Raw genomic sequence first — 6,000 nt, 5'->3', positions numbered from 1 at the left:
ATTTGAAGTAAGAGCAGGAGCAAATGCCAATTTTTATCACCTATCCCTACGATATCACCAAACAGCAACGGAATGTTTCTGACAAGACAGAGTGACTGGATAGAATTGAGCCCTATGCTATTTCCACTGTGCTCTAGATTAACCTTTGTGGGACGATTTTTTCTCTCCAAATATCCATAATCATATGAATATATTCTGGAGAGCAATTCACTGCGTGTAACAACCAGTGGCGGAGCCAGGGAATTTCCATTGGGGTGGCCAGGATGGGGCCAGTGATAATTTTTGGGTGGCAAGCATGTGTCTCACCAGGCGATGCAGAGCTATTTTAGACACATATACTCTACTCAAGTTGAGGTGAGTGGTATGACTCATACCTGTTTATGAATTATCAGGCCACTGTATCAGATTGGGCAAAACTGAAGTGGAATTAAAGTGTCCAGTATGTGTGAAAGAGTGAGTATACCTGGAGGTCCACTTGGGCCGCCACTCGTTGTTGGAGGCTCCTCTCTCTCGCTGTCTGAATCTTCTCTGTGGGAATCTAAATATATATATTAAAAACATTAATAGGTGTTTAAAGTATTTTCCACAAGGTGTAATGATCCACTATCCAATTTCACAGATACAAAAGATTAAAATTCATTTTCTACAGCATTAAACATATTCAATATAAACTTGTGGACAATATCGATGGAAAAGTTAGCAGAAGAGTACAACATACAATGTAAGATTGACAATTTACCTGGGGATCCACTGGGGCCACTCCTCAGGGAGGACTCTTCTGTCCTGCTCTCAATCAATCTTTCAGAAACATCTAAAATAATTACAATAAGGTGTACAGGTAATTTTCCTAAAGGTTTTTATAATGCATGCTATATAGTGTTTAACAAACACACTATAAGCTAAAGTATAATATTAGTGAAAGTGTCTCTGGGTAGCAAATACAAATATGCCATACTTTAATGTAATGAAAAAACTAACTGATATGTTTTACAATGCACTTTCAACCTGACCTGTATATGAATAGACACACTTTAAGCCAATTGTAAATAAGATAACATCATATCAAGCTGTACTATATGTGAGTCTCTATACTGTATACCTGGAGGTCCATTTAAGTTGCTGCTCTCTGGGGGCTCCTCATCCTCACTCTCTGCCTGTTTTTTCTCCATCTCATCCTCATTCTTTGCCTTAGCTGTCTTCTTTCCACTTGCCCTGAAGAAGGACGCTATGTCTGCCTTCTTCCTCTTCATTATTTTTCCCTCTTTAATGACACCTATCCAAAATGCATACTGTATATACCTGACACAATCATAACACGTTCTGGCAACGTAGTTATCAAATACAGCATAGCATATAGCAATTTTAACAGTTTACTATGTTCTCCTCCGATCTAGCTTGCTTCTAAACTTCGCAAAATAGATAGTCATGGGTGGGATAGTCACAGTTATTAGAAGACAAAAACAACATCCATTATGATATCATACCTTTCTGTTTTGCGTTTCTTCACTTAGCCGCAGGTGCCGGTCGAAGCGTCAGGTGGTAACAGGCATTCTCAGGCCATGCTTGAGCCGTTTAATTCAAATACAGGATGTGTGCGCGCTGCGCGTGGCTAAAGGGTCCGACAGTGTACTAGCGGTGCGAGAAAGGTTCCGCATTTTTCCACAGCCGTCAAAACTTTTAACCGCTCTGATGTGGTGCTTGGGGTGGCCAATGGGGTGGCCGAGATTCTACGGGGGGTGGCCGTGGCCACCCCCGGCCACCCCCTGGCTCCGCCATTGGTAACAACATTTTCCGAAAGATACTCAAACAGTAGTTTCATTTCAAATTGCACAACTCCTTCTAGGAGATCATGCATCACATCTAGAGAGTAGTTGTCGCACACATGAAAATACTGGAGACTATTGAGTGTCGAGTTTCTTTTGAGGCCATGTGTTGACTTGAGTTGAGGGTCAGATTCTAACTCACTGCAGTGCTGTTCATAAATTGAACGATCACGCAAAATAACTCTAACATCATCCTCATTGTAAACTAACTGGATATCAGCCTTTTCAGTTAAACATAGATGACAGGAGTAATGTCCACTAAATGATTCTGTGAACCCAAGTATTGAGTGCATCCCCAAGTTGTCTCCAATTACTTGACATATTGTGCCATAAACTCTACTCGTTGATATGGGTAGTTCAATTCCATCTGTCTTTAGAATCTTTATGTCACGAATCAACGGTTCCAGGATGGGGTCAAATCCATACTTTTTTACATCTTGCGCATGAAATAAACAATAAAATGGATATTCATCACTCTTGAATTAAATTTGGGAGGTAGATTTCGAAGCACAAAATAAAGAGCACCAACCTTGTGTACTCCACGTTTAGAACCAAGAGGGTTTGCGGTTTCAAAGTCATCGTAGTACACCTGAATTTGTAAAGCACTGGGATGTTTAGAGAATAATGGATGACTCTGGAAGTAACTTCCATCACAAAAGTCCTAAAAAAAAAAAGTCCTGATTTCTGCCTTCCTGTAAATTCTGTCCGCAGAGTACATACATCTACATTTCGACACATACATTTTAAAGTTTCCAAAATTGGGACATACACATATGTATCTTTTACTGGGACCTGATCACAACATTTTTTTGTTTCTCCTCATGTCGTATCTCATCCCAAGCACAATTTCCACTGGCTCCACAACACCCCATTTGTCATTGAAATAATTAGTTATTTTAGTTCGGTGTTAAACATGGAAAAGGGACTCTCAAAATTAGCTAAACTTTCTTCGACAGCTGATCTGACAGGGTTATTAGGAGGAATGACAGAAATCACATCTTGACGAGTTTGGGTATGCATTTCTGTAGTGAGGTCCTCAAGGTCTGAAACAACTGATGATACCAAGCTATTGGCTACTCCACTGCACTGTAATTTGGCTACAATTGAGGCACATATATCTGCCGTCTCTCTCCTGGAAAAGCTAACATTCTCAGTGAGAGCAACTTGGGGATCACTTTCTCCAACAAACAAAGAACCTGGCTGATTATTATAAACATTTTGAGATGACTGTTCACCTGATGACAAATCAAAAGCGGGACTGCCATCAACAGCATGAAAACTGTTCAAATGCTTTCGAAACCCACTCTGCGCATACAACAACTTAAACTTAAGCGAAGGATAGAAACTGTGTGCAACTCTTAAATGAGCTATCAACAAGTGGCTGTTTGCATGCAAACTTTTACAGAGGAAACACTTTAACATTTAAACTAATGTAAAAGCTTTGCACGCAGTTCCCTTACTCTGGGAGACTCACTTGAAAGACCAACGTCTATGTTGTAAACTGTGGTCTGCAGGAAGGTAAAGAAGTTGACCAGGGCTTCCTCGTAGGACAAGTTGAAGACATAGTGAACTTTGAAAAGTTCATCAAAGGCACTTAAGGAGCTGGTTCCAGAGCAAGGGATAAGGCGCTTGTCCACAACAACGTAAAAGTGGTCGATCCTGCCTTTGATCCTTCCTGATCCCAGTAGAAATGGCTGGTGGCCCTCCCTCCCACTGAGATGGCCTTCAATACTGTTGCAGGACTGCAAAAAATAATAGATTAAACAAACAGGAAAAAAACTAATTACAATGTGAAATGATAAATGCATTAAACCTGCTACTGTTAACTTCCTCACATTCAAATTAACTAAAATAGAATTAAAATCAATAAAATATATGAAACACCTTAACCCAATATGTGCCTGACAAACCCAGTTGCTTTGTGTATTACAATGAAAGGATAACCATTAAAGGAACACCCCACCACCAGAATTTTTGTGCTGATTCACCCTCAGCCAAACCAATCTATGTGACTGACTTACTTCATTAGAACAAAGAGTTGTACATAGAAATTCAAGGGCTGTAGGTCAATATAATGCAAGCAATCAGTTAGAGATTCTAAAAGGTACATTTAACCCTCGTGCTGCCTTCGGGTCACATGACCCAAAGGTTCACAACGAACCATCGTTGTGTTTACCCAATTTTACCCCGATACAAAAACAAATAAATAGCATTTTATTTTAACCTTCGAAATGTGGGGGGTCTGAGACAGCCCGACGGTTAAAAGAAAATGCTTCACTTTGTTTTTGTATGCGGTAAAGTTGTCGCAATACGACGGTGGGTCACAATGACTGATGGGTCAGAATGACCCGAAGATAACACAAGGGTTAAACAGTCACATTATGCCAGCAATTTTCAATCCTGGTCGTGACCAACGGCTCTGCACATGTTGCATGTCTCACTTATTCAACTAACCTGTTTCAGATCTTCACCTCATTAGGTAAGAGCTACATGAACTAGACTGAAGGGTTAGTTCACTCAAAAATCAAAATGATGTCATTTACACACACTCAGCTTGTTCCAAACCTGTATACATTTCTTTGTACTGCTGAACACAAAGGAAGAGATTTTGAAGAAAGTTTGTAAACAGGCCACTTTGGGCAGCCATTGACTTCCACAATAGGAAAAGAAAAGTAGTATGACAGTCAAAAAAAAAAGCGGCTAGTTTACAAACTTTCTTCAAAATATCTGTGTTCAGCAGTAGAAAAATGTACAGGTTTGGAACAACCTGAGGGTGACATTTTTGGGTAAGCTATCCTATCCTTATGCGTGTCAGGTCAGAGAGACAAAATGTGCAGAGGCTTCAGTCCCAAGGACAATTAATGAAAACCACTGCATTTTAGGGTTTATAACCCAAATCTTTGCAACAGCATTGTTGCAAAAATATATGAACAAATGACTCAAAGTAGCAATTATGTCAAAGAGTAACCAAAAGCAGGCATATCTAAAATACACTTAAAACAATCTTTGAAAGGTGGAATAAAAGTTTTATTTACCAATCCTTTTACATCCAAATATCTTGGGAACACATCAAGGACGTGAGCTGATCGGTCAGGATTATGGACCAGTTCTTGTTTATGCTTAAAAGTTTCCTTCATCTTCTGCATTACTTCAGTTTCATCAGCTGTGTGGACAAGGAAAGAAATTGCCTCTCTGCATGCATCTCCTTCAAGTTGTTGCACATCATCTATCCTCCTTCGTCGACTTGGTCCTCCACTTTCAGTCATCTCTAAGCGAACATGTTTTGGGTTTTTCATCGACAAAGTTTTAAGGCGCCAGGAGATGAACCCCGTTCCCTTTTCCGGATCGTAGAAATGCTCCTGTCAAAAAAAGACAAGAGAACACTTCGTAACATTTCAGGCTAGGAAAGAGAGAAATAATGCCCCGCTGTTTGCGTGTGGGGATCCTCCTGCAATGTAAAAAAAATAAGATATATTTTAATTAAATATATATATAGTTAATGGTCAACAGTCTTGATTTCTACATCAATTGACAGCTGTGTGTTTTTATTGCATCTGTGCTTTAAAGTCTTACCCATGAATTTCTGTCATGTGACTGACAACAATATTAACAAGCTGACGTCTGGTGCTGTGCTTTAAAGTTTTTGTTGTCTGGTATTCTTCAAACACTTCCTCACCACCAGATTTTTTTTCCAGTGCATCTTGGACAGTCTGATTAAACATTGACCAGAATACAGGTGAATACATGAAGACTCATAAAATGGTGAAATTATAGGGAAAAGTTAACCATAAGGAAAAACATGCATACATACCCGTTTTGCCTTTTCAGTGTCTATGTTTAAACTGTTGCTGACCATTGCCACTGCGCTCTGGGTCTCTTCATGGTCAGTTGAAGAGAGTGAAAGAGTGTCAGAGCATGTGCTGGGGGTTGAGGTTCTTGTGGGTGAAAACTCTTGACAGAAAAAAGCAAAACATAATTTTAATGTTTTCTCTAAAGGCATTAAATCAAACAAAATCTGATTGTTCTTCTGAAGCAATCATTTTCCATCACAAATAAAAATTAAAGGGTTAGTTTAACAAAAAAATTCAAAATGTCATTAATTACTCACCCACATTACTTAATACCTCCGTTCAGCTTCGGAAAGGCAGATTAAGATATTTCCGATGGAATCAGAGCT

General features: G+C 39.4%; 1 long non-coding RNA gene across 1 annotated transcript; it reads right to left on the bottom strand.

Moving 5' to 3' along the window:
• Nucleotides 1-342: 342 nt before the first annotated feature.
• On the bottom strand, nucleotides 343-1,760 carry LOC134020520 (uncharacterized). Its single transcript, XR_009930412.1, has 3 exons — nucleotides 1,100-1,760; nucleotides 740-811; nucleotides 343-538 (listed from the first exon to the last, which is right to left on the bottom strand). It is a non-coding gene; the product is annotated as an uncharacterized LOC134020520 (long non-coding RNA).
• Between the last annotated feature and the right edge of the window lie 4,240 nt (nucleotides 1,761-6,000).

The sequence above is a fragment of the Osmerus eperlanus genome, chromosome 5 (genome assembly GCF_963692335.1).
Source record: "Osmerus eperlanus chromosome 5, fOsmEpe2.1, whole genome shotgun sequence".
NCBI classification, from domain to species: domain Eukaryota; kingdom Metazoa; phylum Chordata; class Actinopteri; order Osmeriformes; family Osmeridae; genus Osmerus; species Osmerus eperlanus.
This window is presented reverse-complemented; position numbering and strand designations above follow the sequence as displayed.